Source organism: Equus asinus, chromosome X (genome assembly GCF_041296235.1).
Source record: "Equus asinus isolate D_3611 breed Donkey chromosome X, EquAss-T2T_v2, whole genome shotgun sequence".
Lineage (NCBI taxonomy): Eukaryota > Metazoa > Chordata > Mammalia > Perissodactyla > Equidae > Equus > Equus asinus.
Genome location: NC_091820.1, coordinates 64,698,834 through 64,713,555, shown reverse-complemented (window position 1 = coordinate 64,713,555; position 14,722 = coordinate 64,698,834).

Genomic DNA, 14,722 nt, shown 5'->3' with positions numbered 1-14,722 from the left:
TTTAATGTATTCTTGTATTTGATTTGCTAGTATTTTGGTGAGGATTTTTGCATCAGTGTTCATCAGTGATATTGGCCTGTAATATTTTTGTCTGTTGTCCTTGTTTGGTTTTGGTATCAGGGTAATGTTGGCTTCATAGAATGAGCTAGGAAGCTTTCCCTCCTTAATTCAGCTGTGGAAGGTATTATGATTCTAAGATTATCCATTTCTTCTAGATTATCCAATTTGTTGGCATATAGCATTTCATAGTATTCTCTTATGATCCTTTGTATTTCTATGCTGTCCATTGTAATTTCTCCTCTTTGATTTCTGATTTTATCTATTTGAACCTTCTCTCTTTTTTCCCTTGGAGTGTAGCTAAAAGTTTCTCAATTTTGTGTATGTTTTCAAATAATCACCTTTTTAGTTACATTGAATTTTTAAATTTTTTTTTAGTCTCTATTTCATTTATTTCCACTCTGATTTTTATTATTTTCTTCCTTCTCCTGATTTTGGGTTTTGTTTCTTCTTCTTGTCTAATTCCTCTAGGTGTACTATTAGATTGTTTATTTGAGATTTTTCGTGTTTCCTAAGGTAGGCCTGTATTTCTATGAACTTCCCTATTAGTACTGCTTTTGCCATATCCCATAAATTGTGACATGTTAGATTTTCATTTTCATTTGTCTCCAAGTATTTTTTGATTTCTCCTTCAATTTATCATAGACAGAATAGTTTTCAGTAGCATTTGTTTAATCTCCACATATTAATAGCTTTCCCAGTTTTCTTCGAATAATTGATTTCTTGTTTGATAGCATTGTGGTCAGAAAAACTGCTTGGTATTATTTTGATATTCTTAAGTTTATTGAGACTTGCTTTGTGGTCTAATATGTGATCTATCCTGGAGAATGTTCCATGTGCATTTGGAAAGAATGTGTATTCTGATGATTTCTGGATGGAATGTTCTGTACATATCTACTAAGACCATCTGGTCTAATGTGTCATTTAAGGCCAACATTTCCCTATTGATCTTTTATTTGAACAATCTATCCATCAATGTAAGTGGAGTGTTAAAGTCCCTTACTATTATTGTTCTACTGTTCTTTCACCTTTTATGTCTTTAATAATTGCTTGATATATTTAGGTGCTCCTATGTTGGGGACGTGGATATTAAGAAGTGTTATGTCCTCTTGTTGGATTGATCCCTTTACCATTATGTAGTGCCCTTTTTTGTCTTTTGTTGCAGTTTTTGTTTTAAAGTCTATTTCATCTGATGTAAGTATTGCTACCCCAGCTTTCTTTCCATTGCCATTTGCATGGAGTATCTTTTTCCATCCCTTCACTTTCAGTTTGTGAGCGTTTTTAGGGCCTAAGTGTGTGTGCTGTATGCAGCATTTATATGGGTCTTGTTTCTTTACCCAATCAGCCACCCTATGTCTTTTTATTGGAGCATTTAGTCCATTCACATTTAAAGTAGCTATTGATAAGTATGTACTTATTGCCACTTTGTTACTTTTTTCTGGGTGTTTTAGTAGTTCTTCTCTGTTCCTTTCTTCTTCTCTTGCTCTCTTCCCTTGTGATATGATAGCTTTCTTTAGTATTGTGTTTGGCTTCCTTTCTCTTAATATTTTGTGTATTTATCATAGGTTTCTGGTTTGTGATTACCATGAAATTCATATATAATAACCTATGTAAATAGCAATCTATATTAAGTTGATGGTCTCTTAAGTTTGGCCTCTTACTAAAAGCCCTACACTTTTACTTCCCTCCCTCCACATTTTATGTTTTTGTTATCATATTTAACCTATTTTTTGGTGTATGTATCCTTTAACCTCTTATCATGGAGATAGACATTTTTAGTACTTTTTTCTTTTGATCTTCATATTAGCTTTATAGGTGGTCGATCTGCTACCTTTACTGTATATTTGTCTTTACCATTGATTTTTTTCCTTGATAATTTTCTTATTCCTATCTGTGGTCTTTTATTTTCCACTTAAAGAAGCCCCTTTAGCATTTCTTGTAAGGATTGTTTAGTGTTGATAAACTCCTGTAGTTTTTGTTTATCTGGAAAACTCTTTATCTCTCCCTCCATTCTGAATAATAATGTTTCCAGGTAGAGTATTCTCAGTCATAGATTTTTTCCTTTCAGCACTTTGGATATATCATGCCACTACCTTCTAGCCTGTAAGGTTTCTGCTGAGAAGTCAGCTGATAGCCTTATGGGGTTTCCTTTGTATGTAACTTGCTGCCTTTCTCTTGCAGCTTTTAGGATTCTCTCTTTGTCTTTAATTCTTGACATTTTAATTATAATGTGTCTTGCTGTGGGCCTCTTTGGGTTTATCTTGTCTGGTGCTCTCTGTGCTTCCTGTACCTGGATGTCTGTTTCCTTCCCTAGGTTAGGGAATTTTTCAGCTATTATTTCTTCAAATAGGTTCTCTGCCCCTTTGTCTCTCTCTTTTCCTTCTGGGACACCTATAATATGGTTGTTAGTATGCTTGATGTTTCCCCAGAGGTCCTCATTCTCTTTAAATTTTTTTTCTTTTTACTACTCAAGTTAGGTGTGTTCCTTTACTCTTTCAACCAGATAACTGAACAATTCTTCTGTGTCACCTACTCTGCTATTAATTCCCTCTAATTAATTTTTCATTTCCATTATTGTATTATTTTGTTCTGATTGGTTCTTTTTTATATTTTCTAATTCTTTGTTCAAGTTCTCACTGTGTTCATCTATTTTTCTCCCAAGATCAGGGAGCATCCCTATGACAATTAGTTTTTCCTTTTTATCAGGTATGGTGTTTACCTCTGTTTCATTTAGTTCTTTTTCTAAAGATGTGACCTGTTCCTTTATTTGGAGCATATTCTTTTGTCTCCTCATTTTGCCTACTTCTCTCTGCTTATATATATATACTAGGTAGATCAGCTACATCTCCCAACCTTGGAAGTGCCTTCTTATGTAAGAGATGCTTTATGGGGCCTAGCAGTGTATTTCCATCTTATCATCTATTCCAAGTATTCCAGGAGTGTCCCCCGTGTGGCTATATGTGTCCTTCTTTTGTGGTGGCATTGCTCTTGCTGCAGATACATGGGTGGGCTAGGCTGGCCCCCTGGCCAGCTGATTGTAAGGCTCAGTTGCATGTGGCTGCTGTGGTCACTTTAGTCATTTTATCGGGCCCTCAAGCCCCCACATGGCTGTCTGGGATGTCTAATAGCACACAATTACTGCTGTTTTTTCTGTTAGCAAGTCAGGCCTCCAGTGTGGCTAGTTGCTAGGCTTAGAGGTTCACAACTGCTATCGGCCTCTGGCCTGTGAGGCTGTTGTCAACTCTCTCAGGAGTTCAGATGAGTGAGGCTGGCCTCAGGCATGACAGCACAGAATCATTTCAGGTGTTGCAAGGTGGGGCAGATCTCTTGTGTTGCTGGTTGAAATGGCCAGTAGCACAAGTATGCTGTGGCTGACACACCCTACTGCCCATGAGGCCCCACACATCCTACCAATGGAGGCCCATCCTGAGCACATTGCCCCATCAAGGTGGACCCACTCACCCTACTACAGAGGTCCCACACACCACACCTACACAGACTTACAAGTTCCCCATGGTCTTGCTGGTGAGCAGGGCCAGTTCCTATGGTGGGCTTCCTGCCCTGTCTGAGCTGCATTAAATCAGTGCTCTAGTGGGCAGAGGAAACTCCTGCATTAATAGGCCAGAGGAAAACATCCAGTGGCATCTGCCAGGATCTGTGTTAGCACAACTGCACTAATCACAATAATAGCTGCCACCAGTGTCTCAGTCCTTGGGGAGGTAGGCCCAGCCATTGCTTGACTCTCTCAGGTGCACTGAAAGCTTAGCAAGTGAGTCTCTTTTTTTTTTGTTGAGATATATTGTCCCTGAGCTAAGATCTGTGCCAATCTTCCTCTATTTTGTATGTGGGACACCACCACAGCATAGCTTGATGAGTGGTGTGTAGGTCCACACCCTGGATCTGAACCCAGGAAGCCCAGGCACTGAAGTGGAGAACACAAACTTAACCACTATGCTGCCAGGCTGGCCTTGCAAGTGAGCCTTTTTTACCAAAGGACTACGCAACTTTCTTTCTTATATTTTTGTGCTCGTTTCTGGAGTGAGTGACTCTGTGCATGGGCCCTTTAAGAGCAGGCTTTTCTTTTTCTGAAGTTGGATAGTTTTTCTGGGAGTATTTCCCATTGGTTTTTAAAGCCAACAAAGCCGGGTATTATGGGCATTTGTCTCAGTTGTGCTGAATTCAAAGCCTGGGATGTCTGCTGTGGCTTGGATCTCCCACTCAGATCCCCTTCTCTCGGAAAAGCTTCATACCTTTAAAATTTCTCCTGACCATGAAGCACTGTGGCTAAGATGTGGGTTTGCCCTCAGCAGAGGTGCATTTATGCTTCTTTCACCCATTGGTTTTGTCCCTTGTTGTGGGAATTCTTTTTATCCAGTTTCCAGATCTCTCTTAGAGGTAATTGTTCCACAGGTACTTGTAGATTTGTTGTATTGGTGGGAGGAGGTGAGTTCAGAGTCCTCCTATGCTTCCATTTTCCCAGAATCCTAGTCCTTGAATTGAGAGGTTCCTCATTGTTTTTTAAACAGATCCACAGTACTCCATTGTATGGGTGTACCATAATTTGTTCAACCAGTTCTCTAGTGATGGATAATTGGGTTATTTCCAACATTTTATTATTACAGTTAGTACACCAATAAATGGCATTGTACACATATGCAGATATATTTGTAGAAATTCTCTTTAGGATTACTAAGTCAAAGGATACATTAATTTGCATTTTCAATAAATATTACCAAATCATCCTCTATAGGGATTGTCCTATCAAAATATGTGAGAATGCTTATTTCCCAAAGCTGATCAGTGAAAAGTCTCTCTCAGTTTAGTTTAATGTATATTTCTCTTATTATGAGTGAGACTGAGCATTTTTTATATGTATCGGGAATTTGCATTCCTTTTCCTCTGAACTGTGCATTCATGTCTTGTTTTCATTTTTTCTATTGGATTTCTTGTCTTTTTCATATCAATTTCTAAGATTTCTTACTAAACTAGGAAGTTTAGCTCTCATCTGTAATGTCAGATGCAAATATTTTTCCAGTTTTTCATTATTCATTTAATTTTTTTATGAAGCTTACTTTTTTTGTCATGTGAAAGTGCTTTTTGTAAGTAGTTGACATTATCTATCTTTTTTTGGCATCTGGATCTTGAACATAGTTTAAAATGCCGTCCCTTTCCCTCGATTGTAAAAAAAATTCACCTGTGTTTTCTGCTCATCCTTTTGTAGCTTTATTTTCTTTCAACACTTGGAGTTTATTCTGGGTGTTCAGTGTACATTACAACAATTTCTTTGCATCTATTCTTTCCTTTGCTTTTTTGGGAATATTTTAAAGCAAATTCCAGATAGCATGTCTGTTCACTCAAATACTTCAGTATGCATATCTAACTGATAGGACTTATTTTTCTATATAACCACCGTGCCATTATCATACCTAAAAAAATTAACAGTAATTTCTTACTACCATCCAACACCCAGGCTATAATAAATTTTTCCTGATTACTTCAAAGATTTTTTTACAACAATTTAATTTTTTCTCTCATCAGTATCCAGTAAGATCCACACGTCACGTTTGATTATGTCTCTTAAGTTTGTTTTATTCTACATCCCCCTGCTTTTCTCCCTATTATGTGTATACATTTAAGGAGCAGACAGAGGAGAACCGGAAGAGTGCAGTGTTGCTCTTTAAAACTGGCTTTAGAGCCTTCTCAAATTCTTTGGAGAAAGAGATAGGATTTAAATAAACAAATAACATCTAGCTTTGCCCAACATATTTAATTTTATCAGGACATGTGATTCATAAAAAGTAATTTGCTTTTGATAAATCTAAATTTTATTGCATTATCTAGAATTCTTCAAATAGTTCCTTGTGAGCGTACTTATCAGTTCTCATTTTATATACTTATTGTCATATTTGAAATATTTTCTAATGAGAGGACAAAATAATTTCAGTAATGTATCATAATTTGAGTACAGTATGTACAATGACCCTGAAGCATTGTGGCCGGAGTGTAGTGAGCAAGGGTTCCAGTGACTTGAGATGAAGTGCGAAGAGACAGGCAGATGTCAGACCATGCAGGCCTTCTAGGGCCATTGACAATTTTGTCTTTTATCCTGAGAATAACAGGAAGTCATTGAAAAGTTTTAATATTTCAAGTGTACACCTTGAGCTCAAGAAAATTCTGAATATTTCTATGTTGACTAACTAGGTCACATAAAAAATATACAAAGAAATGTAACCTGTTTGGCTCTCATCTACTAACAAGTAAGTCAAAACTGAGTAACTTATGTTGTCAAGCCTGGAAATCATGCCATTACATTTCTGTTCACATTTCCACCAACTCCTGAAGTTTATACAGAACTAGAACTGACCTGCTACCTGACATATAAGAATTCAAGGTTCAAAAGTTTCTATTTAAAATGAAAATAAATTATCTTTGTGAAAAAAGAAAATTTGTATCAATGTTACCTTTTTGGGTGTTACTTCAGTGCCATTCATTACACCTCTCACCTAAGGTGAATATTTTTTCTGTGATGAAAGCTGCAATTTCATTGCCATTGGTTGGTCCATTTATAAAATCCCATCTTCTCATAAGCAGATCTCCAAAATGCATTTTATCAATAACTTAATGTTCACCACATGAGACTTAAGTTCTGTGTAATACACAAATTAGATTTTAAATAAAAGCAGATTCCCCTGAGTCATAATAACAATGTGCTGTTCTTATGATAGTGCTGTATATTTTTACATGCTCATTTCAATCTCTTAAAATCAACCTTCTTGGAAGGCAGCATATTGTAGCAGAAGAAACTTCAGGATTGAAGTCAATCAGAACAAGATCCCAATTCCGCCACGTATTTGTAGTATATCTTGGCCAAGTTACAGTCTCTCTGAGTCTCAGTTTTTTCATCTACATAATAGTACCTAACATGCAGAGTCTTTGTGAGGATTGAATAAGATAAAGCTAGTTTATATAAGACATCTGGCACATAGTGGATGCTCAATATAATTATGATGTTTTATTGTGATATTTAATAAAATTAAGATAGATTTGAGATATATTAGCATTTTTCAGTATATATGTTACCAGTTGGCTGATAATCTCTCATTGATAATTAATACAACTCTTCACTGATATATCTCATTGATAATCACTCATCGATAGTGTTTGAGGAATCATTGATTTTACTCTTTATGCTCCCAGTGTGTCCACTTATAGTCCTGTAAATTAGGCCATTAACATTACTAGACAAAGTGATTTTGCTTCATTTTCTTAATATATTCAGTTCTTTTTCTGTTATGCATTTATTTTCTTATTAGAAAAGTAATATAACCGTAAGTGACTTTCATTTCCCAGGCCACATCATCATGGATGTAAAATTAGAGTTATTCTGACAATCATCAGATAGTATGTCTATGATTATCAACTCACATGCTTCAAAAAACCTAGTGCCTGCTCTACCTCACCTTACTGATGGCCCCAGTGCATCACAAACAGGTTTGAAAATCCTTGTGGAACATCTCTCAGATGCCATGTGAACCAGTCCTCTTGGCTGCTACTTGGTGCCTCCCATTTTCTTCCTCTTCTTGCTGTAGTAATGCCTCCTGTCCTTGCCTATGCAAAAAGAAGCTCTGGAATCCATTGTCTGTTAAAGCACTGCTCATTACTGATGGCTGTTGAAGGTTCTTACTGCTGCTGGCACTCTCGAACATCTTTATACTAAGATTGCTGATATCTACTGCCCTTGGCTGGGAGGGATATCTGGACCAAGGATGTCATCTCCTATCTCAGGTTGCTAACGTTAACACTCTTGATACTTAAATATAAGGATTAAACACTTAATGTGTCATTAAAATGACACAACTGAGGTGAAATAGCTGTGTAATGAGGTGAAATAACTCATTACATTTTCTACTCTTTTTCTTGTTTGGTATTCCTCTAAGACTGAAATGTGATTCCTTGTCAGCAAGCTGGGTCAGTGACTAATCCAACTGAGTGATATATATCTGTGCTGTGATTGGAATCTCTCTCTCTAATGGGGCTGACCCATTGTCTTTGAACTCATCTTGAGTTCTATGACTTTTTCTTCCTTGAGGATGAGTTACTTTCCAAGAGGTTCTTTGGCCTTTCAGGTAACTAGGGTCCTGGCACTGCTTTTCTACCATTCTCCAAGTATGCACAGACATGTGGAAAACATAAGTGGAACAAAACTTGGGTGCATACTGAAACCCCCTAAAACTTTCTCTTTCTGGTAAAAACTTTGTAGTACATGCTACAATATGTATCTTCGTTCAGGATCAATTATTGCAAGAATGGGAAAATAAGTAATCTTTTATCTAGGCACTCTAAGCTTTGTTCACAGCCTCATATTCTCACATACCAAACAACCCTGGACTTTTTGACATGCTCCCCTGGCACAACCAGGGTGATAGAATAAAGCTAGGTTATAATCCAGATTTCAAATCACCTCTGCTTTTTCAAGATGAGTATTTTCCTTTCTGTCTCTGATCTCTTTTACCCTAGAGAAGTAGGCATCCAGGTTCTTTATGCCTTCTGGAACTTTCTGAGGCCTCTCTGGAGGAAGCTACATTAGAAAGCCTATGGGTATGGGTATACAGACTCCCTTGCTTATGATGACAACCACTTCTGACTCACTCTTTGCCCTAGCTTCTCTGTTTCCCATGAATATCAGACACAGTCAACTACAAACTTTTCCTAGGCAAAGGACAAATGCTTCATCCTCCTGTCTTAGTTCTCAAGCACTGGGCTCACAGATGTAGAAAAAGTATCTTTCCCTAATTCATCTGTAGGCAGTAAATCATATTCGTAGACCCCCCCCCCCCATATTAGATCCACACTATTTTCAGCCAACTGTTTTTACACAGGTAGTGACCTCAAACTTTAGTCCCACTAGATGGGGTGTAAGTGTTCATCTGTCATTCATTTTATACTGGACAGGGAGGCCCAAAGTCTATAACAGTACTCATCAGCCATCTTGGAGTCCCTGGCACCACACTTAAGCACTGACACTACTGCTGTGGGCTCCAGTGATGTTTCATCAAAGAATTTCCTATTGTTTCTCACTTTATCTAGCCACACGATAGTCAGGCTTACTGAATTTCCATTCTCAACACTCTCTCCAAGTTACAGGGTCTGTGGACAGTCAGGATTCCCGCTAAATATCCAAAAATGAAAGGAAAAAAAGTGGTGTTTTTCTTAGAGTCTTCATAGCCAAGTGCTAAGAATGTCATGTGCTGGCTCCAACCATTTGCTCTGCCCCCACTCCCCATTTCTGGGTGTTTTCAGCAAAGTCCAATCAAATCTCTTAGGTTGTGAATCTCCTGAGAGTCATGATGGGGTGGTTCTGGACTTTTGTGTGCCCACCACCTGCACTACTTTGCATTATAGCTTATGTATAGAGAACCATTTCTTCCATAAAATCTAAGCAATTATGATTAAAATCCTTCAATTTTGGGCATGATGGGTGAAAGAATTTGGCTTCCAAGAATCTGCTATCTGGTTTTAAAAACAAGACGTCTTTCTTCATTAACACTACGGGCTTGCCATTATGAATTGTTTCCAGAAAGGCTGACAAATTTGGACATCTTTTGCAGTATGCAGAAATTTCACAATAGATTAAATGTCTTCAATCACCCTTGGTAAAGAAAACAAAAGAAAATCCAGGTCTAAATTAGTTCCAGGGTCTTTAATAGTCACAATCATTGCTAACGCTCTCAAAAACATATGCTGATATCCTCTGAGAAAAATGAAATGTGTAAAAAAAAGGATGTTTCTATTTCCCTTGCACAGGCTAGTGCAAAACTTGGCATAATACCTGACTGAGTATTTCCAAATTACATAATTCTTAAAGTAAAATCTTAGTCACCCTAGAAGAATATTTTTTGAACTGCAGATCATAGCCCATTAAATAGTGAAATCAAGTCAGTGGGTCACAAACAGCATTTCTAGAAAATGAAGTAAAATAGGACGGAGTAAGAAATATAAACATACATGGCATTTAGAAAAATAATTTTGTGAAACTTTTGTTTCATTTATATGTTCACATGTGTGTATGTATGCATATATGTTTGTGGACAGAGCCATAATATCTATTTCATTCTGTGGATAGTAGTCAAAAAAACTCTGTATGATTCCACTTACAAGTGGAAGATAAACACACGGACAAAGAGAACAGATTGGTGGTTACCAGGGAGAAGGGGGGTGGAGAGTGTGCACAAATGGTGAGGGGGCATACCTATAAGATGACTGACAAATAATAATGTACAACTGTAATTTTACAATGTTATAAACTATCATAACCTCAATAAGAAAATTTAAAAAAATATTTGAAAATCATTGTTACAGAAGAGTCACCAATTCCCTTGGCCTAGATGTCCCTTTTCTCTTAGTTCATGGTACTCTGTATCTATCTTATACCCCATAAATTGAGGCAGTAAGGGTTTATGTAGGATAACATAGCTGACAGCTACTACAGATATTGTCTGGAGGCAGGCACAAATTTTCAGATGTGTTTGCTAAAACAGAGTACTAGGTACTCTGGGAATTCAAAATATACCTAATTTTCTCCGTGAGGATAGTTTCTATTTCCTATAGGTTGAATACCTGACATAGCATATCTACCACCAATTTATGCCCCGTAACATCTAATCTGAAAGTGTTATTCAATCCCTTCTCCAAGACAAGCAAGAGGTTGGAGACAGTAAAGACCAAAGCAGGATATAGTATCCTAAGAGTCAGTGCCAGTAATGATACAGAAATGACTATTTGGGATCTTGTTGGTCATGCAGTTGGGCTGGCTAAGACCAAGAACGTATGAGCCTTTGCTTAAACTTCTCTGAATTTTTTTTGTGTGAGTCCCTCTTGAAGAGCATTATCACAGAACTAGTACTTTTCTAGGGATCTTTTCAAATTGGCTATACTCAGATGGCTTGGGACTTTAAGTAGCCAGCATCCATATTCTTCACAGCAATGCTGTCATTTAGAACCACGAATACTTCTATGTAGTTCATGTAATCCATCACCTTTCCATTAGGTACTGTGACATGGCAGAAACTTTTGGTTTTCTCTGAAGTATCCTCTTAAACTGAAATCATCAAAATTAAGTTAACTCAGATTTTAAACTTGGAATTTTCAAGGATGATAGCCAAGAGGAAGAAATAGAGATTGAGAGTTGTTTTTGATTTTATTTGTTTCTAATTCTGGTGAGCTAGTGTGTATATGACAGGTAAGCAGAGTTTTGTTAAGGATATATCATCAGTCTGCTGCTGGAAATAATATTCTGGGATTTAAAAAGGCTGAAATTAGGCTGAATGAATGCCATGCACACCACAACAGGGTTGATTCAACTCTTCTCAATGGCTGATATAGGGGAAAGACAATGAGTTCACTTTTAAATATGATGAGTTTCAGGTGCCTGTGGGTCGTTCAAGCAGAGATGTCAAGTAGGCAATTGAATTATGGAATTGGAGGTAGAAACATAAATGTGGGCATCATCAGCCTACAGATGGTAATTGAAGCCATGGGAGTGGATGGTAACAACTAAGGAAAGAATATAAATTTAGAAGAGAAAGTAGTCCATAAGTGAACTCTTAGGTAACTCCAACATTTGATGTCAGATAAAGATCAATTCAGAGCGAATGATCTTTCCACAATATCAGACTATCTCCCAGACAGAAGGCGAATTGCATTTAATCATTTGACACAATTTTATATTAAGCACCTTTTATATGCCAGAAATTACTGTGGGAATTTGGATAAATCAATAAACAAAATTCCAGACAATAGGGGAGCATTACTTTATAATGAAACAGAGGTTCTAGGAGTCTTCCCTGCTATAAAGCCTCTGGTTCTCTGAGAACCTTAATCCCCCACCTTCAATATTAGAAAGAAATCCTACATGCCACCCTATCCTCCCTTTTCTCCCACTCCAGCATCTTCTTTCAGTGTTGCAAGTGACTTTAGCTTTCTTACAAATTTTCTGGTTGCTTTGAACAAGTGAAATAGATAATAGAGAAATCCAGAAATCAGAGAGGCATTGACCTTGGACAAAAGGAAGGAGAAAGAATGTCACATAAAAAGGAATGAGAGGCATTCATAATGAAATAACATTATAAATCCAAGTAAAGATAAGTGGACAAAGAAATCTCAGTTCCGAGACTGACAAAATATAACAAAGATGGGACAACATAGCTACACAGTATTGGAGGGAGTAAGGGTAAAGGGGTAGGCCTGGTTTGAAAATGCCAGCATGCATCAGGAAAGGAAGAATTAGAGGTAAGAGAGGTGAACTCAATCATCTTTCTGATTCTGTATCTTTGCTCTTGTTATCTTGGACTGAGTTTTCTCCCACCAGAAAACAAATTGATGTGACTCAGACCACACAAGAAATGCATTCAACTAAAATCTGATGATAAAACTTTAGACTTTCTCAGCACTTTTGAAATAGCCCTGTTATTGTAGGGGAGAGGAACCACTGATAGAAAGAGCCCAGTAACACTTAATGAAAGTTTTTCTGCTTCTCCTTAAAATATATTAGTTGTGTGAGGCCTCTATCTGCTTTTGTGCATCCCAGAAATTTTATACCAACCAAAGAGCCACTTTTAAACAAATATGAAACTCCAGGGTTTCATCTGGCAACCCAAGGATACTTATAAAATTTATAATTTCAGTTCCTAATGATTTCCTTTGTCCTTTCAATGCCCCTGGCTACTAAGGAATGGAAACCTGCATAGTATCCTGTCCCAGGTCTCAGGAGCTTATTATTGTACCAATCCTGGAATTGTAAATGGAGAACTGATAAGAATCTTCAGAGGTGAGGGGCTTTTTGAAATTTTACATTCCGTCTTCCTGCCCCGTGTAGATTATAATACATACCTCTTATCCTTGTACCTAAAAGTCATGGCTATAGTGAGGCTCTATTTCTTATAAGAAAGGGATTCATCCCTCATGTGTGTTAGGAAGGTAGAAAGGTTGAAGAAGACTGAGCTGTTTGATGCATTTAATATATTACACAGATATACCTCTGTGACAAACTTCTAGTCTAAGTAGTAAATAGTTTTCCATAGTTGCAGTATTTCCAGGCTAATATTTTAAAAATACGTCTTCAATAGTCTGGAGATGGTATTCCTCAGCCAGACCTGTCTAGTAAAACATTCTACTTGTTTGGCTAAAACCTGGTTTAGGAATGAAGAGTGCTGGCTATCAGGCCCTGTTCCAGTTACTATTGCTATATAACAAAGCACCCAAACTAAATGGCATGCAACAACTGATTTATTATGCACACAGATTCTGTGGGTTAGGCATTTGGAAAGGACACATTAGGGATGGATTTTCTCTGCTCCATAGTGTCTGGGGTCTCAGCTGGGAAGATTCAAAAACTGAGGGCTAACATCATCTGAAGTCTCACTCACTCCCACGTTTGGCAATTCATGCTGATTGTCAGCTCTGATTTCAGCTGGGACTGTCAGCTGGAACATGTGACCTCTTCATGTAGCTGCTTAGACTTCATCATAGCATGATGGCTGGGTTCCAAGAGCAAGTGTCCCTAGAGTCACAAAATAGAAGCTCTATCACCTTTTATGTTCTAGCCTTGGAAGTCACACAGCATAGCTTGTGCCATAGTTACAAGCCCACTCACACTGAATGGGAGGGAACAGAGACCTCAGACCTCGATGGAAGAAATGTCAAAGTCATATTTTAAGAAAACCATGTGATATGGGAGATATTGTTGTAGTCAACTTTGGAAAATACAATCTGTCACAATCTTCCCACTATTACAACAATTAACATCATTCCCACATACAAAATGTACTGATCCCCTCCTCCAAATCTAATCCCATTGTAACAGCAGTTTAACTACCAGATCTCATTCTCTAAATAAGATCCAGGTATAAATAAAGATCGCCAGATTTGGTTCTTTGGGTACAGTTCCTTGAGTTTCTCTTAACTTGAAGATATGCAAACTAAAGTTACACGTTATCTGCTTCACATACCCAACATACAATTGTAGGGGCAAGCCTAGCATAACCACTATTGACACTTTGATGAAAATGAGAGGAGGGGGAATGGAAAGAATGCAGAAATCACTGGTCCACAGCAATTCTGAAATCTAGGTATGGACATGATGTCACTTACTGTTTTTGTCCTACAGCTTGGAAGTTGCTCTCTATCATTCCTCACTCTACCCTCTGGTCACTTGGTTCCACCCTCTGAGTCATTTTTCCTTGTTTCATAAAAAAATAGCTCATGTTTGCAGCTGAGTAGTTTTCTCAGTCTGCTTCCTCTTACAGTAGTCTGGGAGTCCGAAGGCCTCCATTTTGTATTATCTCTATCCCTCTAAGTCCAAGGTAATACAAGTCCCTGAACAACATTTGGGCTTTCTGTGTACTAATTTATAATCCACTCCATTAGATAAAAGCCATAACCAAAAGAGATTTCTCTAGCTTTGGCTCCCTGTGAAACTACTATGGGATAATTACCTTAAAGTTCTTAGAGTCCTTATTGTTTAGCAAAAAGGATCTGTAAGATATGTCCTTAAGATCCATTGAAGGCCTTTGTCTGAAAAATTCTAGGAGGAATTGCTTTACATCTTTTTGAGGTTTTAACAAAAGATTTTACAACACCAATCTGGTTTTGATCTTCGGCCTAAAGC